This window comes from Phalacrocorax carbo, chromosome 8 (genome assembly GCF_963921805.1).
Source record: "Phalacrocorax carbo chromosome 8, bPhaCar2.1, whole genome shotgun sequence".
In the NCBI taxonomy this organism is placed as follows: domain Eukaryota; kingdom Metazoa; phylum Chordata; class Aves; order Suliformes; family Phalacrocoracidae; genus Phalacrocorax; species Phalacrocorax carbo.
The window spans coordinates 40,895,730-40,921,138 of NC_087520.1; the positions used below are offsets into that span (position 1 = coordinate 40,895,730).

At 40.0% G+C, this 25,409-nt stretch overlaps 1 protein-coding gene across 2 annotated transcripts in view; it reads left to right on the forward strand.

Moving 5' to 3' along the window:
* The window catches only part of CMIP (c-Maf inducing protein), a 138,061-nt gene that overhangs the window by 1,755 nt on the left and 110,897 nt on the right, over window positions 1-25,409 (forward strand). The window lies entirely within an intron of this gene.

Here is a 25,409-nt window from a genome sequence, read left to right on the forward strand (position 1 = left end):
AGCGATTAACACAGCTCACAAAGCATGCTTCACACTGATTTTTTTTAATCGTTCAGTACTTCGATCGCGTCCTTTTTTTGATTTATACGTAAACCTCTCATTTTTCTCAATGGCTTCATTCTGGCCTTCCTATAGGACACTCGTGATATGAGAGAGTGGATTGGCTTTTGTGTAGATTTCTGTTAATGGTGTATTTAAATGGTTTTCATCCAGTCTGTGCTGTGCTCGGAGGTTGGATTTTTTCACACTTGGGTAGGCAGAGGCATAGCGTGTGTAAATGCCTCTCCTGCATCACGCTCTGCTGTGGAGCATTCACAGCAGGTTTTCAGTGGGAGCTACTTTAACCTTCAGGTAGGCCAGCTGCCTGTTCTCACGGAGCTCTTTTTTTATGCCACAATGACATCTCTGCTTACTGTTTCTACCGGGCTGTCGAGGATGTTTCCAAGGGAATATTTTTCTGTCTTTGAGAGAACTACTGTGTAAAGGGAGAAGGAAGACTCGGTCGAGCACTGCTGGAGAAAAACCCTGAAAGACATGAGCACGAGGAGTTTTTGCAGTTCTTCATTGTATTAAGATACCGTCAGCGTAGAGGGGGAAGTTGAATATTGGTGGACATGAGGCGTTTTCCTGGCAGTATCCATAGCCGATTATTTCTGGGCAGAGGAGAAGGATACTGGTAGAGAGAGGCATGATTGCGCTTCAGACGTTAATCTGCGATGTGGCAACACTAGGCACGAAGTTGTATTTGTACAGGAGACGTCAAACTCTGCTCGATGGCAAAGCTGTCGCCAAAGAAACCATGTCTGAAAAAATTTCTAAAGCCCTACGGGGTTGTGCTTTAATTAATGTTGAGGTGTTCTCGTTCCTAATTATTTTATGTATATAAATAGCAAGAAGATACTAAAACATTGTACATACTGTTGCAGGCTCCATTTTGTTAAGCAGCGCTCTTTGTGCTTGGTCTTGCGCCTTATCATTTTTTTCCAGCACTAACTCAGCAAGTAAATACCGTTGTTCGCAGAAATATCTATGCATTATTATTTCAGGTAGTGTCTTCGGTTTCCAGCGAGTAATTAGGGCACTAGGATAAGATCCACGGTCACTTGTTGCCTGAATGTGCCTTCCAGACATTGGTTCTATGGTACTTCGATTACTTAGATTTTACTCTTTTTTTTTTTTTTTCTTTTTCTTATTTTTCTTTTTAAGCTGAAAAGAGGTGATCTAAGCAAAATACCTGGTAGTTTAACCCCCACCCCTATGGAAGTGGGGTGCAGGCACAATGCCAAAACCTCCCTAAACCGTAGGTAGATATTTAAATGCAACTAATTTGGTTTTCAAGAGCTGTAGAAAAATATCCATACTGTCCATTGAAAGTGAGCATTGGCAGCACTCAACAACTTTGATAACAAGGTCATTTTTACGCATGGGGCTTTCCACAGGCAGGGTGCTTTATGAGCAGCCACTAATTAATCTTCACATCATCCCTTTGCAAATCCTCTGGCATGACGAGTTTTGCCGCATTCTATATAACATGAATAAAATTGAACAGGAAAATAAGATCACTCTGTTTTGCATTTGAAAGCAAAAGTTGTAATGACAGCTAAATCCAGATCTGGCAAATTACGTCCCTGAGTGCAGTGGATAAGTTATTTGTTGATTCTAGGCACTTTCTATCATTTTTATTGTCACTTGAGACATATATTTGAATTAAAGTCATCTCCGCACAAGCTCTGACTTGTCAATGCCCAGGCTGCAATATAGCAGTTAACGTTAGTTTACATATGGATTATTCATCCGCAGTTTTTTCCATGGGTAGACACTGTGTGTGCCTACATATAAGTCTGAATATTGAGACCCTACCTACCGGTTTTTTGCAAGAGGTAACTACTTCCGTTGTTTAATTAGGCAGTTACATGTTTTGTGCTGACAAGATAGCTTTTCATGGCAGAAGCACTATGCGAGAATGCGAGGGAACAAGTGTTAGGCCATCTTAGGAAAATTTAGGGAGTAAAAATAATGTTCTCTACAAAGTGCTTTTTCTGACATTATCACAAGCGACTGTTTCAATTAAGTAAGTCCATGTTCATCAAAACAGAATAATAACTGTATTCTGAATTGGTATGTGTGCTCAGTTAACAAATGGAAAGGTATTAGCCTGTGGAGTGGAGAGACCCATAACTGTAGGTGTTGGGACTTTATCTGATTTACATGTGTCTCCATTCTTTGCTTCATGGTTCTCAGTTCTCAAAGAATGGCTTAAACATAGCAGTTTCACCATTACAGTTTCATTCGCATCCTGTCCAGGCTTTCATTCTGGTTGAGGTTTTTTGGTGAAAGTATATAGAGATCTGTAATATTATTAATTTTTTTTAAAAAATGTAAAAGCTAAAGTCCCAGTGGGAAATTTTGATACTTACAAACTTTGTTTGCCAGACAATGGCCTGCCTGGGGATGAATCTGACTTTCTGCCCCATGGGAGGAATAATGTTTATTTTATAAACACCTACCAACTCAACGTAGTGCCCTTACTAATTTTTTTTTCTTCAGTGAGATCTGTCCTTGCACAGCTTGAAGGGCAGTGATAGTAAAAACAAAGACAGAAATAAAATCCAATTTAATATTCCTTGTGTGATATTTTTTGTGTGTGTGTGTGAAGAATAAACCTGTGGCTAACTTCAGCAGAAACGTTAAAATTTGATTTTAAGTAGTTTATAGGTAGCCACCATAACCAAACTTCTGTGCCTTTAATATCCTTCTGCCTTGTCTCTCTCATGTCTTTGCCCTGCTTTTCTCTTTCATTTTTTTCCTTGCATTAGTTGGGAGTAGATGTTCAGGACAATGAGTTTTAAAGTACTGGCTTGCAAGAAAGACTTGTGATGCATATGTATGTGCAGCAGTCAAGGAAAGAATAAATAAGCAGTTCATTTCTGCTGGCTAGGGATGACCTCTCTAATTCCCATCTGGGAAGATAAGACATAATTGAAACCATGAAGTTACTCATTAATATCCCTCAAGGAGGTGGAAACTTTGGCTTTTCATGCCCATTTCACATTTCTTGGCTTCTCCTTGGCTGGTAAGTTGATTGTCATGTAATGTTATATTCAAAGCTGGTGACAATCCTAGAAAGATTTGAGTGTCTCTTAAACTTTTTTTCTGTACAAAAGTGATGTATGAGGACAATAGTTTATTGACAAGCTAGCCAAACAGAAATATATTTGAAGCAAGAATGTAAGTGGATTAGGGAGCTGCATTTATATTTCTTCTAGAGACAAGAACATACTCAATTAATATTAAATGAGGCAGGGCAGGATGATCTGTTTCAAATAGGAGAAGTGGAGTAGAAAATTGTCTTCTAATTGTTTTTTAAAATTCAACAATTCTGCTACTGCATGTGTTTCAGCATGCTATTACATGTCTTTCCTTCCTTCTTTTGGTAAAGATAGAGCAAAAAGGCCTATCAAGTCAGACTCATTGTTTACTTTAGCGCAGGTTCCCATTAGTTAGAAAAACACACTTTTAAAAATTAAATTTCCCTTGAAAAACAATTAGCTCAAGTGGGAAGTATTATGCAGAGCTCAGAAGTTTCAAAACAATCTTATAAGAAGAATTTTTTTTAAGCTTTCCTGGAAAAGGAATATTGTAGCATTATCCAGATTCCAAACAGAATGATTATGAATTAGCTATAATAATAATTGTAACAAGTAAAGTGAACACTCTGGTAAACCAACTGCTGTCCTAAAGTCTTGTGGTAGTGATGGGGATTTACGGAGGTGACTTAGAACTAGCTTGATGGGCCTGCTATCATCATTATGTGTATAAATAAGTATGAACACATAAATAACAAATTTAAGATAATTTTTTTGATCTGTTATAACAATGGAACGGTAAATTACTGTTTAAAAATAATATTTCTCATTGTTTACTATTGCAGAGAATTGTTTTCATTTACAAGAAGTGGTACCTATGGGTTTTGGGCGTACGTGGTTTTGCTATTCTGGGTTACACTGTTGCTGTCTATCAGGTATTTTCTTCAAGCTCATCAGAAAGAGCATTGAATCTCGTAATTTGCATACAACCCATGATAATTTAGAATTCTCTGCAAATTGAGAACAAATTGCACCATGTTATCTGTGCTGTTGAAATTGAGATTCTGTTTCAGAAGTGAAGGCAGGCATGCACCAGCATTAACAAAACCTAAATTTTTCTGAAGACTCGGGGATTTATTGGAATTTTGCTCTGCTGTGACAAACTTATTTTATTGCTATATTAGTTTCTAGCTCGGTATAAGAAAACCTACAATGATATTTCTTTAAAGTTGTTTAATGCCTATCAAACATACCTTTGAATATATAGTTCCTACAGTGGTTAAAAAGCATACTTATAAGTCAGTAGTGTTAAGGTACGTGTTTATATGTCACAGAGCTTATATAAAATATGAAAACAGAAGCTATATTCATTGATAGAGTGAGAGCTCTTAAGGCTATTAGTGTTAACACCCAGCCAATAAATTTTACATGTTTGGGAGCATAAATAAAAAGGATACTCAGAAATACTTCTGCCTCATTTTTCGTTCTGGCTGGGGAGTAAAGGTGTGGTGCTAGCCACTGCGAGGTGGTAATAGTCCCCTAGAGGAAGCTTGTAAATTGCCTCTGGTCCTCAGCAGGGACCTGGTCCTACATCGCAGCACGGACTGGAGGAGCTCAGCATCCCTCACAGGGCTGGGCCGTCACAGACCTGTGAGATCATTGGTATTTTGTTGTAGTGGAACATCGTAACTAGTGATGGGAAGAGTCTGCTAGGTCATCGAAGTTGAGGTGTGGTCCTTCTAGGAAAGGATGAGAGAAGTCGTGGATGCCCCATCATTGGCAGCGTTCAAGGTCAGGTTGGATGGGACTTTGAGCACCCTTATCCTCGTGAAAGATGTCCTGCCTGTGGTGGGGCAGTTGGACTACATGATCCTTAAAAGCCCTTTCTGACCCAACCCATTTTACAGTTCTGTGATTCTGTGAAACACAAGAGGACGTTTAGTTTTTCAGAGGTGAAAGGCTAGGCTGAGAGTCCCGTCTGCATTGATGTACCAGTTTGCAAGCTTAGGTTTGTGTTGTTAGCTAGAGTGGGAGAAGAGAGGCTGAAGCCTTGGTCCAACCAAAATCGTTGACAGAACTGTGTACACTGAAGGACATTTTTGGGGGAAAAAGATGGTAGGCTTAGTACGTAGAGGAGTGATTTTTTGGAACCGTTTAATTTATTGCATATAATTTGTTTGTACTTTTGAAGTTCCTAAAAAGCAGGTGAGTTTTAACGTGATACAGTAAAATGGCTTCTCTCATTTCCTTTTATGTTAGTAAGCATGGCTGGACTAAGAGGGTTTTACTCATCTCCCCACACAGGATTTATGAAAGAAGAGACCTACCTCAAATAGTTCAAGCCTTTTGGAGTTTTTAGAAGTAATTAGATTGTGGGTTCCATGGGTAGATTGTGGCTTGTTTATTAGTGTTTTGAGCAGTGCTGGTTGCATCAGTTTTGTTTTGCATCTGCATGTGTTTATAGATATGTAGTGCTTAATTCCATAAACAATCGTGTGTTTGAAGAGGATTGATACTTTAGCATGTCTGATCCATATAGACCGCTTGTGCAGTTATGTGGACTCAGTAAAATGACTTTTTCGCCCAGCCTGATGATGCAGTGTCATTGGCAGTAGTGGTGTCTTAGGTAGTCCTGGCCTGCGCCGTTCATTTCTGCATTTGTGCCACACTGCGTCAATCTGTCTTTTGTACGCGCTTAACGGTTTGCAGGGTCAAGTTGAGAAAATCGGTGTGAACTGACTGGGGAACGCTTTCTCTGTTTGATCCTTTTGCAGATTTGTTGTCTTTTAACTGGATCAGGGAACTGATCTGTTTCAGCGTATAGTCCGCCAGGCTGTTGAGGAAGAAGAGAGAGGGAAACATGGCAGGCTGGAATTGCTGCCAAAAACAATGTATTATTAAATCATTGCGTAAAATTTTCCTGTTTTGCACAATATTTAAGAATGCAGGGGCAATACCAGGAAAGGGAAAAGACAATTGAAAAGCATACATTATAACCAAACACGTCAATGGTGAGTGAAGTTTTAGTCTTGTGGTTGTGGAGGAAAACATGAAGAAGTCAGAACCAGATGCTAAATTAAAAGGCTTTCACTTAATAGGCTTAAAAATTAGGATAATTTAACAATACTCTCTAGGTTTTGGAGGGGGGGTGTCTTATTTTAGGGTTTGTGGACATTTGATGTTACTAGTACTGGCATTTCCAGTACTTAAAGTGATTCCTTGACTTTGCCTCTAGGACTGTCCCATGACTGATGGGACAGGGCCAATAGAGTGGGAAATAAAAAGCAGGTAACATGCCATGTTGCAGACTGTGGGTCCAGGGCATGAGTTTATAGTGAAGTCTATTTCCTTCTACTGTAATCTGAGTCTTCAGTATGTTTTTAAATAATTTTAAGTCTTCTTCCTTTTTTTGAGAAACTCAGGGAAAAAAGGCATCTGTTTTTTCTGGATTTGAGCGTGTCTGCTAGATGTGTGCCTGTTACTAATTGAGCTCAAGAAACTTGTCAAGTTGCGATGACTAAAATCGGAACTGGAAGTACACTCGGTCACGTACATTCTTGGTCTCGCTCTGTTGAAATCAGTAGGGTAATTTGAGGAGGGGGATTACCATTCATTGCTTGTAACATGAATGGCAGGATGTGCTGTTCAGAAAGCCAGAAAGGTTTGGCGAAAGATCACCGTGCAGCTTTCAGGTTGGCTGCTGGTTGGGAGAGATGGCTGACCCTACTCTTAGGTTTGTACAGCTCTCTGCAAAACAGAGCCCCACTTTTTTTCTTTGGTTGGCCGACCTTGAGGTGTTGAGCAGCCTGCACTAGGATGAGTGGCTCCTCCTTGAGCAAGAGGCTTGCTAGAAATTACCCTGTTAGACAGAACCAGTGTAGAAGCTGTTGTTATTTCACCCATTTTATGCCAACATTTAGACAGCACTGTCCTGTGGAAAGTTAGTTTGTGACATTACTTTCTTCTATGGGAAGACCTAGGCTGAGGACAGAGAAACAAAGGCGGACTGCTCACCACAGTCTGAAAGCCCTGGCAAGGACAGCAGTGAACGTCTTCAAGATGTGACAGACCATGGGATGAAGTGCTTCCTCTGCACCTTCATATCCTGCAAAGCTGGGGAATTGCATGCGATTTGCCGCAGTGTATTAATGTTTAATTATTCAGTAAAGTTGTGATGGAGCAGCAAATGTAATTACTGCCAGGGCAGTGTGGTTTGCTGGTTTTTTTTGTTAATTCGCATCCCCCTAGCTGAACAGTCAAGGTGCTGTGGGAGGAGAGCAAGCCAGTGTCTTGCAGGTGACCACTTGCAAGTGTCGAGCAATTGGTGCAGGGAAATGCGATGTAGCTTGCTGAGCGGCCCCAGGTCAGGCTGCACTGGGGTGCGTGCCCTTCTCCTTCAGGGCTCCGGGAAAGGTCCTACCAACTGCCGGTGCTGCTCCATGGGATGTGCACTGGCTCCCTCCTGCCTCTCCTCCCTGGACAATAGAGGTTTATTAAAAAAAATGCTGCTCGCTGCAAATCGATCTCTTTTCCTCCATTTGGTCTTGAAATTTGCTAAAATATTGCTGTGGGACATGCTCCTGGCTGAAGCTTTCATGAGGGTGAATCCTCTACAGGGGCAGCTGCCCTCGGTTTCTCAGAGGTGTAGGAAGACAGTGCTGCTGCTTCTGCTGTCATCTTGCTTGATATTTGCATCAGTAGCAATTTTCACTTTGGAGGCAGTGGCAAAGTGTGAGGTTTAAAATGGTATAAGCCTTTTATGGGCCCTTGAAGTGTCTCTCTCCCTTGTCTGCTCAGAATTACCACTCGTTTCAGGGGTAAGAGCTCTTGCACTTTTTGAAGTATGCTGCAGTTTCCTTAAAGATCTCGTTTCTGTGACCGAGAGATTGAATGATTTTCTCATTGGATGAAAAATTTAAAAGGAAAAATTGCTTTCACTCTCATTGAAGAGAAGAGTGATAACCAGGGCTTCAAAAAAGATGAATAAAAAATGAATATCCAATGCTTCTCAAACTCCAGATCTCTAATTCCATGATATTAAGAACGGGGATGTCGAATGCTTGGAACTCTCACTAAAGGGCTTTTGCTTCTTGGATTTCCAGTGCTTAAAGAAATGCTGAATAAAATAAAATTTTTTTCTCCTTTTGAAATATGTTTAACTCAAATCTTACAGCACACAGAAATGGATTTAGGTTTTGTAAGATTTTGTTTACAAAGGCACAGCATGCGGTACAATAAATGTTGCCTGAAGAAAGCTAAGATTAAGCTAAATCAGGGGTTTTTTTGAGACTACATAATTGTATTCCCAAATATAATTATTTTATATTTTATATAATATTTTTCTTAGGCCTAAAGAGACACTGTCTTTGCATGTGATAATCAGAAATAATACTTTTTTTCTCTTGCAAATAATTTGTACATATTTTTGAAGAGTGTGTACAGTTGTCTATGCATGTTTTATGGATGATATTTTTGGTGATGCTAACCCAAAGGTAAGGCAAGAATTTTGTAAAGAAAAAAATCACCTAATTCTTTATTTGTGTGTAGACAATTAACATCTGACTGAGCAAAATTAGGCAATTGCAGTTTGGATGATTTTTAAAAGAAAACTCCCCCCCCCCCCCCCCCCCCCCCCCGAAGATACCCATGGTGTGTTCCCAGCAGTACATTTCAAACAATATGGAGCAGATATTTCTCAATGGCAAAGCTGTGATATTGCTATTTTTCACATGGCAGTGGCCCTTTCTTCCCAGTCTTTGTCTGTTTTGGCTATTTGAATATAAGCTTTTGGGCTTGGCAGGTGTCTCTTACTATGTCTGGTTCCTGTTGTAATGGGGTTCTGTTGTACCACAGAGATTTTTGTTTGCTACTGTAATACAATTAGTGTGTATTGTGAGCAGGCTATGTTTTTGCTCTATCTGTGCAAACACCTAAAATAAGACTTCGTTATCCATTTTCAGGGATCCGCATTATTAATAGTAAAATAGAAACTGTTTTTTTAAAAAAAACTTTCTAAAACTTGCCAAGTGGAATCCAACTTTTAAATCAAAATATTAAGGGTGTGTATGTTTTTTCCATAATATGAATGCCCGTTTGACCTTCTGCGAACAAAAAGAAGAGGGATTATTTTTGGCCTTTAAAACTATCAGAAAAAATGATTTTTGGATAACAGTATAATGACTTCATGCCATAAGTCCTTGGGTTTCAACGTCACTGTGCTTCAGCTGTCTCAGAGTGCTTTATGGTCAGTGTTTTTATACATAGGGAAACCAAAGAGACAAATAAATGCAGATCAAACTTTTCAGATATGTCAGCTACTGTTGGTTCATAGTTGATTTGCGGTTCCTTCTTGGTTAGTGTATACGTTTATGGTTCACTCTGGAGAGTCTTATGTTGGACACCAAGAATAATCAGTAGCATGTCCTGATAATATTAACTGAAGTACTTTGCCCTAACGTTCACAATAAATCACTGGTAAGAGTTGGAGCAGAAACAAAATTTCCTTGCTTTGGCCGCCAGGTTGCATCTTCCCGCCCAATTTTGGTGGCTATTCGTTTTCTTAATGGTTGTAAAGCTCATTAAAAATCAGTGGAAGCATGGGGGAGTGACTGACAGCAGAACGTGGCTGAGGGTGTCGTGCTCCTCTTACTACCCTTCAGTCTTCCTGTAAAGAAAATACCTGTCAGGGAACCAGGTCCCAGTCAGTTTAAGGCTCTTGCTTTCTGGGGCGTGCATGCTTTGTATATTCTCCTGATAGTCCCTTCTGACTAAAGCACTTCGCTTTAGCTTTAGAGGCTGTTAAGGTTTATTTCAGAAGTAGAAAGTAAGTCAGGGAAACCTTGACTGCACTGGAATTTTCAGGCTGAGAGTGATCTTGCAAAATTGCTATACAAGTAGGGTGTTGTGATCTGTTTTTGAAAAAAGATCAGCAGTTCTCTCTCCCTCATACCTTGGATTTGCTATACAAACTTCTTGATGTTGAGCTCTTAAATTTAGGAATCACTTGAGAAGAATATGATTGCGGAGGCATCTCAAAACACCACATTTCTCTCTACTACAATGTAAGCTGTGAGAAGGTAGGAAACCGAAAGTATTATATATTATTATATTTAGACTATTAATATAAATTTATATTATATATGAATCAATAAGTATATAAACATTAATTGTACAATAGATATTATTATAAATATTAATTATATTAATAAATAACATACTGTATTTATAATATTATATAAAGTAGTATAGTGAAGGTATGTGGACCTTTAAATAGTGGATCTTTGAGCCATTGGGGTAAGCTGATGCAATTCTGCATATTCTTTTTCCAGTAGCTATGCAGTGCTTCTAGTTGGGGATCTGAGCGTTGAGTTGTTCCTGGCAGCCTGAAAAGGTAGTTGCACAATGAGAGATTTCTTTGCCCTGGCTGTTACAGTGCCAGGCAGGGCATTGGATGTCAGTGACGGAGAGTTGTGAGTGCGTGCCTGCCTTGGGTGCTCTGGCTCCACGATGCTCTGACTGTAGCTAAGGTGTTCTGTCATCTGAGCGGTTCGCTTAGTATGTTGGCTCTGGGAGGGAAGGTGGGAGGAGGGGACCGAAACTGTGAAAGGCCCAGTGATTCTTTGAAGAACAGCATTTAGTTTTGCAGCAGAAGATATTTCTGTTTACTCTGATGGACTGTGTTGAACAAGATCCATCCGTGTCCTTGTTTTACTGCTCAGTATTCAAATGCCCATAGTTTGAGTACCTGTTGATTCTTTGTGGAAGATGAATCACGTTCATTGAAGCATCATGTTCTGTATCCAACAGTAACATAGAACAGAGAGGTTTATTTGAATGTCTGGAGAAAGAGAAAACAACATCATGTTACGGATGTCGTTCAGTCATTGGTTAAACTGGAAGAAAATCTGTGCAACTGCTGTAAACTACTACTTCTAGTAAATAGGTTATAGTAGCATGATTATGGGATTGGAAGAGGAGCTTCAGCTTATTCTTTCAGTGCAGAAAGACTGGTGCTTCTTCACATATTCAGTACAAAAGGAATAGCATGTCCAGCTGTGTAGTAAGGGCTCAAAGTAGTATTCCAATCCTTTTTGTTATGAAATCGGGTATATGGAAGTGAGGAGTGTTGATGAAAGATATTATGCAAGTGCAAATTATTAATCATTACTTTGTTTAGTTTTCCTTTCAACTCTTCATGGTTCTTTCAGATCCTTCAGGGTTGTGGGTTTTGGTTTCTTTGATGCAAGTTTTCAAATTTTTAACTAAAAAGTAGCCTGACATCCAGAGGTGCAGATCAGGCTCTTCTTCCTCTCCCAGAGGAGCAAATGGCTTGAGTGGTGTCCTGGCACTGAAAATCCCATCTACTTTGCAACCAAATAATGTGGACCTTAAAAAAAAAAAGTAAAACTTGTGCTGGCACAGAACTTTGTTGCTGAAGGTGAAAGTACGGACACAGTCAACATATCTCATCTGACTGAAACCATATTTTCTAAGGTTAGATATTTCATCTTTTGTGATTGCTGTGAATGAAACAGGAAATAAAGCTGGAAAAGCTTGAAATTAAATTAAATGTGCAGGATCAGACATGCTCTTTGGTATTAAATACTGACATACACCTTCTAGGTAAGCACTTTGCCTTTGGAGCCCAGCATTTGCCTGAAGCCTGTAACGTCTTCTTGCTCTCATGTTTATGGTGAAAAAATTATTGGCACTGAGAAATATTGCTAATGGCCTGTCTCCTAACACTAACTTACGCTTCTTTTGGTGCTACGTCACTGCCTCCCTTGAAATTAATCTTGTCTGATTTATTGTAAGTTATTTCAAATGTCCCCAGTGAGTTGGGGTTGACTAATGTACTTTAAATCTGGTGAAATCAAATCTGTCGTGGGAGTTGACCGTGTATAAAGCTGCTCCCTCGTGGAGATAGAAGACATGGGAAAGTACTGAGCCCTCCTTGGTGCTTTCCCAAATATAGGACTGAACCTCCATTGGTTTAAACCTGTGTACTGGTGTGTAGGTTGGTTGGTTTTAGACCATGTGTGAGTCAGGACTGAGGCAGCACTAACTACACGCATTATCTATATGTTATACAGGCTGTGTGCGTTTTTACTGGTATTACAGCATGGCCTGAGTGGACTTGAAGGGGGAGGGGAAAGAAAGGAAGTGATGATATGAAAAATTTAAACAAAGCAGCTTCAAGTTAGAGATTGGCTCTGTGTGCTCCAGCTGAAAAGGGAAGTCTCCGAGTTAGCGACGGCAGCATTGCTTGAGACTGGAGCTTTTTGACTCATCTTGAAGGGATGTCGTCAATGGTGCAGCTTCTTGATGTGGGATGAAGATGGCCTTCTGGGGCAGCTCACAGCATGTGAGGCCTATGTCACTGTATCTTCCATTTCAAAAGCGGTTTAAAAATAATGGACATGTTTTTAAATTTGGTAGATTATGTGTTTCCTAATGCCTCTTCATTTATCATACCTGGTTTAACTGAGATAAAGATGCAGTGTTGTGTTACATTATCTAGCTTTAACGTCAAGGGTTTGGGAGGCTGTCTCTCTTGACTTCCTGGATTTTCTTAGCAGAAATAGGAGGAAAAGAACCTACTTGTGCATCTTCCTGCCTGTACAGTCTGTACCTGGAGATCTTCTGAGAGCTGCTGTCTTGAGACCCTTGTGTCTGATCTAAGACTCTCACTGTGCTCAGATTTCATGTTACTCAATTTTTTTTTTTCTTGCATTTGTAAGGAAAGCCTGTACAAACAATGCTCTGCTGTTTCCAAACACTGTGAAGTTTTCCCCTTTGCTTCCTGTTTTTGTAGCCTGTTTGTGAAGAGACCTTGTCTTCTTTGCACTGGAGTTAGTGTTAATGTTCTAGGATTCTATGATTCTGTGATTTTAAATGCATTCAGCGTTAGTTACTGTGTGTTCCAGCACGTAGAGACTTGAGTTTCTCTTCAAGCAAGCAGTATTAAACTTTATTTATGGTAAGACTAGATTAAAAAAGACTTGTGCATGTAAAAGTGAAAGCACAGGCAGTGTTAAATTATGCAGTCATGAGCTTGTTATTTTCCCTCCCCCCAAGTATGCAAGCCAGTTAGTAACCTAGTAATCTATACATGAGGCTTTAATTGGATATATGCCCAGAGCGCAGATTAATATGGAAAAGCTATAAAGGCATGGGTTCACAAACTTTATTTGACCGCACGAGGACCGTCTGCATGATCCCATATGGAATGTGTGAGGGATTCTCAAAACAAAGAAATACCTTCATGTATTTCACCAGATCTGCATGTAAACCACAGGACACAGAGGTGATGTCTCTGCGTTAAAGTCAATAGACTGTTGATTGAATAGGACTTCCTCAGCCTAGTATTCACTTCATGTTTCTTAGTGCTTTAAGTGGGGCAGAGGAACATCTGTGGCCTCTGTAATTTACCTGACCACTTCAGTTCTAGTTTTCAAATTGTTTTGAAAAAGTTTAAAAAACTTTTTCAAAGTTTTCTTTGTATGATTGGATATAATCTTGGCTGTCTTCAGAGGTAAAGGGTGGGGGGGGGTGGGGAGGGCAAATCTCCCTGTAGTGAAATGAAAACAAGCAGATGTCTTGACTGCAGCTGGCTAGAGATGAATCATTTCATATAAACTTGCCTGGAGAACATGATCTTATTCCTCTATAAACCTCCAGAGGGAAGGGAGAATCCTCATTAGTCAATTATACCCTCCTGGCCTAAAATTCCAGTGTTTCTAGTTTGCAAATCACATAAAGTGCATACAGACTACTAGCTGTGTTCAGCAAAGGCTTTCTCAAGTTTGGGACCACTTGTAACACTGATTCCGTGTTTTTTTTTTTTCCTGGAAATTTTTTTTTCTAAATGAAAATTACAGTATCCTATAATGTGTAAAATCAGCCACAGTCACACCCCTATGTCCCCCAAACAAGTTTAGTAATGATAAATGTTTTTAAAATTTGCATAAGTATTGAAATAAAGAGTTTGGCGACATAGGAGATTCCTGTTGCAGGAGTAGCTGGCCTTCCTGACCCTTCGTATGATGGAGAGCAGTAAGGCATACCACCTATCTCAAAACTCTCATCTTCCCCCTTCTACTTCCCCACGACTTTCTGGAAAGGGCTGACATGTTCAGAAATGACATCTGGGTCCCAGAGTGATGTGCCAGTGTTGGCTTCTTCAGCTGTTGCAGCCCTATTCTGACAGTAACTATGCTCAAATAGCTGCAAAAGATAAGGTAACCCTACTTAAAAGTTTTCTGCAAGTAGTTTCAGCATTTGATTCCAACCACTTGCCTGACTAATAAAGATGGGGAATAGTCCTTAGCTCTCTGCCTGCAGCAAGAATATGGGAATTGAAGTGACTCATTCTCAGGGACACGGCAATAGGAATGAGGCCCTGCTGTGGTTGCAGATAATTCCCTGGAAGTCTCTGTTGTGCAGAATGCATTAATTGAAGAGATTCATGAGCTGCTTAATGTCACATCACTTCATTTCCTCATCAGAGAACTGAAAGTCTCATCTGTATAAGAAAAATCAGGAGCTTTCTGGTTTTGAGTAAATCTTAACTTTTATAAAAATGTGGTTATATATGTTGCCCAGCATATTGTCCTGTATAGAACCTATTGCCACGTAGCCTGAATTTTTTCTTGCCATTCTATCAGCTGTGGGGACAGAGACAGCAGTGTAAAGACGTGCACTGCTGAGTACACAGAAGTGAGCAGTGGAGACGAGGAGGGAACTGTTTGCTGCTGGTTTCTCCAGTGAAGTGCAGCAGAAGGATGGATGCTTCCTGTTTGTAAGCGATCACCATCTGCGATGATTGCATTGGTCTCAGAAGTGGCATATCTTTATATTCGAGAGACAGGACGTGGCATAGGATACCCCTGCAGAGAGCTGGAAATACAGGGTGGTACTGTGTGGTCTTTGCCTGTTCCGGAGTGGATGGGGGCATACATATCTCTGGGGAACATATTCCTGCAGATAGTAGCGTGTTCCTGGTAGGCAGATCTGATGCATTGTGTAGGCAGCAGAAAATAAACATGCAGCCCACCGTTTGCAGATTTAAACTGGAGAAGGGAATGTGCTGCACTTATGGAAATCAGCCTGGCCGTGTGTGATATCTCAGTTTTCAGAATCAGATGTACCCTAATTCTGGTTTTCCCCAAGTGCCTGTATTTCTGACTGTCTTGTCCGTTGCAGGTCCAGGTGAGAGCTAGTACAGAGTGAGTCCTGTGGCATTTGCCATAGTTTATCACGTGGCCTCTGAAGACACTGCTTCAGCCCAAGTTTTTATTCCTGTACTAGTTTTATGACATAGGAAACATTGCACAGAAAAATACAGTTTAACTCTTTAATAGCTACTTGGTTAAAAAAAAAAAAGAAAAGGTGCACTTTTCTTACTTTTTTAACTAGAAATTAGTCAAAATCAAGATTCCTGCATCTTGATTGAATTTCTAAGAGTGAAGAATTCCAGAAGGTGATTGTATCTTACAGCTTTTGATCTGATCCTTGACCAAGGAGAGCTGATCATGAGAGGAGGTGCCTTTGTGCCTTTTCCTGTGGCCTTATGTGCCACTGCTATCCTGAGTTTTGGGAGAATTGATGAGACCTTAGGGCTGGACTTGGACATCTTTTGTCCTTCTAGCATCTAATTCCACTGGGAGGTCACAGTGGTTTCAGTTGCATGACTCAAGCTCATGCCTACCACGAACAGCCATAATACGCTAGCTACGCTCTTTGTCTGTGGCAAGCTGGTTAAGTAATAAGAAGTACCTTTTAGATCCACTAATAACTGAGTTTTCCTTCATCTATGCCTTTGGGAACATTTCAGTACTTTGCCTGGCAGTGTATCACTGCTCTGAATCGTGTGTGGAAAAATGTCTGAAGCAAATTAAACAAAATGACTTGTGAGTAAAAGATCAAGTCAAAACACTGTTGAGATGAAAATCATTGAGTTGATGGTTGCAGTCTATATGTGGCTGGGAAACCTTTAATGATGCCAGGAGAAAAAATTGACCACAGTAGACAAAGTTGCACTTGAGGTTTCTATGACTTAAAAAAAATAATCTCTTTATTCCTGTGATTTATTATTTCTGTGGTCACATGACACAAGCTATTGCAAACACAAGGAGTCTTAGCGTAAAATCCAGCAGGTTGCCTATTCCTGCAAAGTCTGGGTTGAGACTAAATCTCAAAAAAGAAAGGTGGAGAGAATGGGAGTGAAAAAAATAGAATTATTCCTCTGGCATTATATTTGTGGCTTGGCATGTCTGGATTCTGCGAGTCCATTCCATTGTTTTTACTCATAGCACCTTTCTCTCTTTTTGAGAGTCACTAAGAGTGCTTTGGCATCTGTACCGTACTAGTAAAAACAACCTTAACTACTTATAATTAATGAATTGTGTAAGCTGGCAGACACTGATTTGAGGGGATGGGATAACAAACATAAGGACAATGTGAATTCTGCGTTGACTGGCAGTGTATGTCAGAGAAAGAGCTGCTTTATTTATCTGGTGCTGAATTGCTTTAGTGTGTGGACTTTTAAATAAGCAGTGCTTTAAGAAAGTATCAGTTGCTTGAGCTGAAGCTATATCTTCGCTGAAAAAACAGCATAATTTTTGTATCATCTTGTGTCTCATGACGTGAGATGATTGTGAAGAGAAGATGCTGTCATGTTTTCCCTGTTGGATATATCTGGTTTTACTAGGTGGGAAAATAAAACGTTGACCTGAACTGGTTACACTGACATAACTTTTTTTTTTTTGTTGTTAATTAGGACGACTTAGTATAAAAGCAAAAAAGCCAGATTGAGATCTAGCAAGTAAAAGAGCGATGGCTTTCAAGTGGTGACATTTGCTTTTGAATTTTATTGGTTTTAATGGAGAGAAAACAGTACTTTTATTTTTTCTTAATCCACAGCAAGGTATTTAAACAAAACACAACAAGCTACTTGGGCTCATTCTTGAAGAGAGGAATTTCTTGGGAATCCTTTACTGGTTCAGACTCTTATGGTCCCCCTTTGGACTGCCTCTTTAGGATGTATATTATGTCTAATTCAATCGATAACTGGATAGGACGGTACTTCCTTTGCTTTGATTCTTTTATTTTTTGAGCATTCCTCCCCACATCGAGATCTTACAATGTGCCTCTGTTTCCCTATGGAAGGAGGACCATTTTAGGGAGAGTTGATATTCTGGGCAGTATATCCAAGATAACTATAGATGTTAGAGGTAGAGAAAGCAGCCTCAGGAACAATAGAGAGGCTTTAAAAAGCTGTTTAATTTCTGTCAAGCTGCTACTTCCCCCCCCCCCCCCCCCCCTTGGTTGTCATAGAAATGTGCCAGTCCGTGTCTCTCACAGATGAGCTCACTAAATGAATGGCTGTGCAGGATGAGTCTGGTTTCAATGAAGATGTTTATACTTGAAGAGCACAGATGGACTTAAACCACAGCCCAGAATCTAAACACCCCTGAGCTCCTGGGGGAGGGGAGTGATAGGAAATGAAATCTGGATTTTATAGCTCAGGCTTGCATCTGTCCTTCTTGATTTGGCTTTCTGAGTTATTATGGGAAAGTAGGGGAGGAATATTATCTGCAGTAAAGAGGGTTTGTTTGTTGTTGGATTTTTGAGGGGAGGATGATTTTATATTTGGCCCAACTCCATTGGGTTGGAAGAACTTTCCTGCCTAGATTTCTTTGCAGGACCGTCACAGCTAAGGTTAACTGGTTCCAGAGATGTTACTCTAATATGCAGTCTTTAGCAGGTAATTTTTCTGTCATTTTGATACCTCTGTTACTCTTTGTCTTTTGAAAGGAAATATTTTGAATGAGAGCTGACAGTCTTATCTCCTGCGCTGCATGTAAAATGCTGTGATATGAGTTTGGTAGAAGTTTACACTTAAGTTTTGCTGGTGCAGATGACTGCAAATGGTAAGAAGCAGCATCAGAGCTATGAAATACTGAAGAATTTGCAGACAACACAACTAATAATCCTCAATGAGGTGCGTCATTGAGCGTTGAACAATTGTAGTGCAGTCAACAGTCACAGTGTACTAGGTTGAATAGGGTGATGTTCAGTGCAGGCAAAAATGTCCTCTGCAGGATTTAGTCTCTGGATTGTTTGCCTATGAGCATAATTCTGTGAATTCTTTTTACTTCCGAGAAGCCCATTAATTCTTTATTTTCATCTGCATTTGGCACTGTCAGAATGCCTCAAAGGAGCTTAGGTGTAAAACGACAATAGCTAAAATATCTCCAGGGTTTTCAGATATCCGAATGATTTGTTTATCTGGCTGTCTTGCTTTCCTTGGTTTTCTATTCCTGGAGCTGGACTGCCGGAAATGATGCATGTTGCTGAATGCAGAATAGTCCTTGCTGTGCCAAGGCATGTACTTGGAAGAATGGGATACTCTGTCCTATTAATTGGTATAACTAAACTAGGATATGGAATAAATGAAATACTTGCTGTTTTTTTTTTAAAAAAAAAAAAAAAAGAGAGAAGTATTCTGAACAAGTGGAAGGTAGCATCTTTTTAGATTAAATCCACACTTACCAGAAGTTTTCATTATTGGAGAATACTTTAACAACTTCCCACTCAAACCTCTTTGAGTATATTTGAGCCTCGACTTTGGTCAAAGTGTTGAATACAGCTGTTCAGGCTCTTCTCTTGTTACTCTCTTTTTGCTTGTTATTTGCTTTTAAGTGTCCTGCTTGAACTTGTATTGGAAGACAAGTTGGGGTAGAATTGCCGTGCCTTTTAATTAAAAATACTTAAGGTAAGATGAATTCTTTTTTGCATGCAACAAGCTTCAGGGAGCACAGTTTCTGTGCGGCAGAATTCCTCTTCTGGTAGCCTGGCCCGTGTTTTGTGAGATCTTAAAATGTCTCCGCACTCCGTTAAAGACCTCGCTCCATCAACTGATCTCATCCTCAGAGCGAGAAGAGGGACTCGTTCACTGCAGTTAGCAGAGAGGCAGTCTCATGCAGACAAGGACACTATGTGCGTGTCATGCACTGGGGATCCCAGCACTTTGCTGTTGGTTAGGAGAGCTACAGATAAGGAAAGTGTTGAATAAAAACAAAATGGTTGATTCACCCAAGGTATGCAAAATGCCATAGTCATTTCCTGCTCCTCACCAAGGGGATGATCAGCTCCCCTTTGGCAGGGATGGTGGGGCCAGGAGCCCCTGTGCTGCCCCAGCTCTGCCACTGACTCACAGCCCACCAGGCAAAGTGCTTGGGAGCCCTGTGTGCTTTCCCATTTGAGAGATGGTATTAACAGGTTTTCTTACTGCATATATTTATTTTAAGGGTTAATCAATTAGACATCAGCAACTGGGATTTTTGAGACAAATTAATTTCTAGAACTACTCGGTATTCTCAGAGAGCTTTCTGAATAATTCATCCTGTATTTCTTTTAGTTTTGTAATAAATACTAAAAATTTACAATAGCTTTTTCTTTTCCCAAATTCATCTCCTTCATTCATTTTTGCAAGGGCCTTCCTGGAAAGGGAGCGTATAACTGATTACATTGTATTTAAGGAACTATAAAGCGATCAGCATGGCTGCTGCCAAATGCGTGGAATCAAGATGGAAACAATTAAATGGTCATTTAAAAATATTTCTTTTCCAGTTGTATCCTAGAACTCAGACCACAATATTTTAGACAGAAGTTTTCTGGGTAATGCCACTGTTTTCAGTATTCACTGGTTAGGTTAAAACTGTGTGTTGAAGCAGGAATACTAAATGATTAGAGAGGCCATGTTTTTGTAGGATGTTTGCTGTCCTACTTGCTTGAGAAGTTTGCAGTGATGCAATAATATTGAAAAGTATTACTTTCACTGTAGGACCATTGATGCAGTGCTATTAGAAATCACTACTCTCACTGTAGGAACGTTCACTTTTCGTCTGAGATGATTAAAATCATCTTGGTTTTACTTCTGTAATTGGCTTAGGTTGCCCTTCTTGGGGAAGGGGAGGCTTTGGGGGTTTGGTTGGTTTTGTTTTTTTTACTTTTAATTTGAAACACAGTTTTAACATTTGGATTGCTTGAAACAAAAACAAGAGAAATCCCAACTTGAGCAGAGAATATTTTTAAAGGACTTTATGGCTCTAAGTTCCTAACAGAGTCCAGATGTCTCCTATCTCTGCTCTTTCTGTAGCATTTTCTGGCGCAGTGTCATTGGATTTTGAACTTGGTCCAAGCTGTGTGCCAAGTCCTGAAATAAAGTAAATCAGTGAGTTGTTCTTGGACGTTTCTCCTTAATCCAAACCAACCCAAATCAAACTTTAGCTCTGACCTCAGGACTGCACATTCAAATATTTTCCTTTGCCGCCTCAGTTTCAAAGTAGCAAAAGCAGGAGATTACCACTTTGCAGTATTTAAACAGAGGCTTGTGCGACATCCGTGCAGCTGAAGCAACTGCGTTACTTGGGACCCGGTGCTTGTTAAAACATCAGTGATGTTTGCCAGCGCAGTGATTCTTCATCGTGATTCCTATTGTTGGGTCAGGATGCACATTACGACCACACTGGAAATGGATTTATTTGGAGGCGTGCATCATGCCAACAATTAGATAGCTACCAAAGGAAATATTCTGTAGTGCTCTCTTGCAAATGTTTCTGCCTAGATGCCTTAGAAATTATCGATAGGAAAAACCCGGTAACCCCCAAAATGTAAGACCTAAGCTCTAGGATAAACCGACTGTTGTTTCTTTCTGTACTCAAGCACTTGTTGCCATTGTATTTAAGCACTCCATTGAAGTTGGCCTTGCAAGCAAATAAACTGTGACTGAATGGGCCACCTATTGTTTAACGTTCTAGTGACAGCACAGCAGCTTATGTGGGGAAAAAGTATTGGGAAGATAGTGTTATTTTTGCGTTACTTTAAACAACAGTTTAGTTGCTGGACCGAAGGAGACACAAATTCTTTGCAGAACATCAGCAGGTTTGAGATCTGATAATGGTTTACATCTTTTGATTGGTCAGGTTCAGATAAGTTTAACTGAACTGTATCTGTTGTCCAACCCTTTGTTAGACGCAACTTCCACTGAAATTGGTGTGAAGCTTTCCTTTGGCTTAGTGGGCTTTACACTGGGTCCTCAAATATGTGTGCTCTGCCAGGTGTTTTGGTGTAGCTGATCATCCTTGGTACAGGCAGTGGTCAAAACAGGTAGGATGCTGTCCTGCAGTGGGGAGTGAGAGTTTCCAGCATGCTCTGTGTTGGCCTCGGTTGATGTGTTTGGGATTACCACTATAATTGTGTATGCATATTTGCCTGCTCATGGAGACTAATATAAAGCTTTTCTGCAGAGTAAAAGAAAGCTCCTTTTTTAACAAGGGAGTAGCAATGACCCTATTTTATAGAAACATGGCTAGGAAGGTTTACGTGCCTGACTGTATTACATATTATCTGGCCAGTAGGATTACTTTATTTTTATTAATCAGTTTTGTTCCCTCTGGTGTTCAAGTCACTGTGTGTCTTTCTGGCTGGATTCTGTATAAACATGAATACCAATGGGTAGCTAACAGGTCCTGCCTTGGGGCCAGAGAGCACAGAATCTACCTTTCAGAAGTAGCCAGAACAGCTACATGCATAAAAATAATCAATGATTTTCATGACAAATTCTCTAATTTGAGCTAAGTGTTCACCGGCACGTTCACATGCTACATGATAGCAGTTGGACATGCGATTATGAAGTCGTTATGCAACGATGAATACCAGGGACAGCAGTAAATGTGGGTTGTTTTTTTTTTTTAAACAGAGAAATGCTATAAAAAAGAAAGATTTCAGCCCTGGTATGTCTTGTAATTCTTTCATCACTTAGCAGAGCTTTTGTATACACATGGCTTTGTTTCCTGTGAGATGCCATGTTTGGTGCTCACCTCTTGGACGTTCAGGACTGTTTTGCTTTTTATGTTGAACATCGGGCATGGACTGACCAGTCACGCTAAGCTTCCTTTGCTTGTGCACTATGCAGTGATTTTTTTTCTTCCCCAAGAGTGGACCTCATCTGAACTCCATGTCAGAGGCTCTCTGCTCTGTCTGTTGCCTCCTTGCACAGGGCCTGGACCTGGTTGTTTTGAAGAGTGACCTTTCCATCAGGGCTGACCCACTGAGCTCGCTGGCATGGGATCAGGAAACTGATTTCTGACTCAGTCTGGTCTTCTGCTGCTATTAAACCATTGTAGTATCCTCAGCCTACACACTGTGATCTGCATGATATACCCCACATCTGAAATTACCTGGGTATATGGAACTAGGTTCCCTTCTTTGTCACATCAGGAAGGACGTAAACATAAACGTGGATTTTGCACTCTGCCCTGGAGGAACTGGAAATCAGCCTGCCAGAGCAGGAGGTTGCAGGAGGTTTTCTTTCCTTCAGTGATGCTTAAAGCTTCTCACTGGAAACAGCTTAGCAGAGGTGCTGGGAGAAAGGCTGCTGTGGGCACAACCTTTGTATGTGTGTTTGCAGATAGATAAAAACTGCTCAGGAGATCTTATGGGCTTTGAAAAAGGGATGGTTGGAGATAAAGCTCTGTCAGGGGACAATGATAAAAGAACTGAGGCTGAAAATGAAAGAGCTGCTGGGTGATAAGAGGAAGGTCCTGTGTTTTGAGAGTTGGACTTCAGCTAGATAAAAATCTTAAAAGCCCTGTGCAGATCAGTAGAATAGTGGTCTTGCCTAGGTTTCGCTTAATTTTCCTTCTGCCACCCAGGCTGTAGGAAGCAGTGTTCATGCTTCCTTGGCAGCAAGATTTTTGAATGTGGGAAACCTGATAGTGTGTCTGCTTAACTACCAGACTTTGGCCTGGTGCCCTTTCTGGTTTCCTTATGGAGTAAGTGCAGTGATGGGAGGAATGTGCTTCTTACACATGTAGTCATCTCGGTGATAGTAAACTGTAACACTGATATCCCGTTTAGCCTACCTCTGCCCGCAGAGCCATTGCCACAGTACATGGGGGTTGCCGACAGGATAACATAACAAGAAGTCTGCTTTAGGTTTTGAGTGCAAAAGAGAAACTAGAAATGAAAGTAGGTGGGTTTTTTTTGGTCTGATTTTTTTTTTGAGAAACTGTAGATATTTGTTCTAAACTGTCAACCTAATGCACGTTAATCTAATTTACTCCATTGAGACTTTTGCAGCGACTGTTAATGTGCAAACAAAAAGCCTCCTATATGCTAGCAGCAGTTTTCACAAATTAGTCTATTTTAACTGTACTTAATATGGCCAGTTTGCCTGCAGAATATAAAGAGAATTTGCTTGGGTGTTTAAAAAGCTGTGCTGCAATGATCTGAATGAATTGCAGTAGATATATACAGAAAAAAACCCATGAATTTTGGAGGGTTCACCTTACAATTTTACATTTGTAAAATTGCTTTAGTATCATTTGGCATGATGGTCAGGTCAATGGAAGGGAATTTAAATAGTACAAGTAAGAACAGCTAGGAGGCCCCAGTCTGTATATGTGAGTGATGGTTTACCAAATTGAATTTGTAAAGCCTGCCAAACAAAACCAAAATGTTTTGAATTATAGAATTGTAAACTGAAAATATTAAGTTTGTACTAGAGACAAAAGACTTCTGAAATTATGAGAAAATGGTTTTGTTTTATTTGAATTTTAGTAGTTGTATTTTGTTTGTTTTTATTTGTGGTATGTGTTTAGAAAATCAGCTTGCTGGAGATGTGTGCTAATTTCAGACTTTGCTTTCTGGCATTCCCAAGTAGAAATGAAACTGTAGGTGTCAAGCACACTAAAAATGAATTTGAGATCCTGGGGACTCAACAGCTAGGATTCGTGGGTCTTGATACTGTGAAATACTGCATACTCTGAAATCCTGTTGGAAACTGAGCGCTCTGCAATGTGCAGAATTGGAGCCAAGAGGCTCTCAAGCCAGGTAGACGTGCACTGTGAAGTGATTTGGCAAACACTCATTTCATCATGACAGAGCTATATGGGATGGTAAATGCTTACAGGATCCTTATGCCTTGGTCCTGAGCTACAGCCACACACAACTGCAGTGTAGAAGCCTGATTCAAAGCTAATTAAATTGGGGGATGTTTGAATTGGCTACCCTGGCCTTTGGATTAAATCTTGAGACTTTAGTTCTGAAGAAGACTTTTACTTAGTGTATAAGTAACATATACACCAAAGAGCATGATTTCTAACAGTTGTTATTATTGGAGAGTGCTTTGTTTTTCTGTTGGGAAGTGTAATTTACAAGGAAGAATATTTCTAATGTTTTTTCAAAAGTTTTGTACATAGTACCTGTCAAGTGGCAAACTGCTTATTGGTGTAGTGTCATACAAAGGGGCATTTATTAGTACTCATTAAGGTTATCTGGTATAGTTCTGCCGCTTTTTAAGATACCAGTTGTGGACTGTTACCCCAGTGACTTTTGATAAATCATTATGTGGCTTCTCAAGATACACTTTATAATTGGGCAGTATTACCTGTGTGTCTTTGGCGGGGAAGTGGAGCCTTATACTCTCATCCAAAACCAAATCCAAAGTCTACGTCAGCGCAAGAAGTGGAAGGAGAACTTCAGAAGTCCAATGTAAACAACTGAACTGAATGAGAATTGAAAAAAAAAAGATTGTCTTGTATAGAAGCATTTCTAACCCTGATACAACCTTCTCCTACCATGGCAAGCTTGTTATTACAGACACCTTTGGTGATTCAGGTTTTTGAAGTCAAATTGCATTTGAGTTGTACAAAGGTAAATAAAAAGCTGATAAACCTTTTCTCTTTCCAGTTTCATTGACCAAAGAATTTCAAATAAAAGGTTGTTTCTTAGTCATGGGTGACTTGTTCTGCAGTGGTGAAGGTGTTTTCTGATCCTCTGTCTGTGTCTTATGTGGCATTATTAATCTGTTCTTCCATCATATGTATAAATATATAATAAAGGCCAGGAAAATAGGTCAGATTCATTCAGTATCGCTATCTCCAATGCAAAACACCTCACTTGTCAGTTCCTACATTGTATAACTTTCTTGTTGCTGCTTGTTCATTTTTTATCTCTGGAGGTCAGAAATGAATTTTAGAAGGCAGGTTTTCAGCTTGCCTGACAAATATGTTGTTATTAATTTCCATATGGTACCAGACAAGCATTTTTTCCGTTTTATTAGCATTGTTGTCTGCTGTTTCCTAAAGAGTTGTACTGGTAAATCTGCATTTCTGTCCTGCAGGGAATGAATTGGAAACCCCCTGGTAACAGCTAAGGGGAAATTAATAGTATAACTTCCCAATGTTGAAGGGAGAGTAAAACAGCCAAGTTTTGCAGATTTACCTGAAATTACCTGGTTAGGAGGGACCGCAG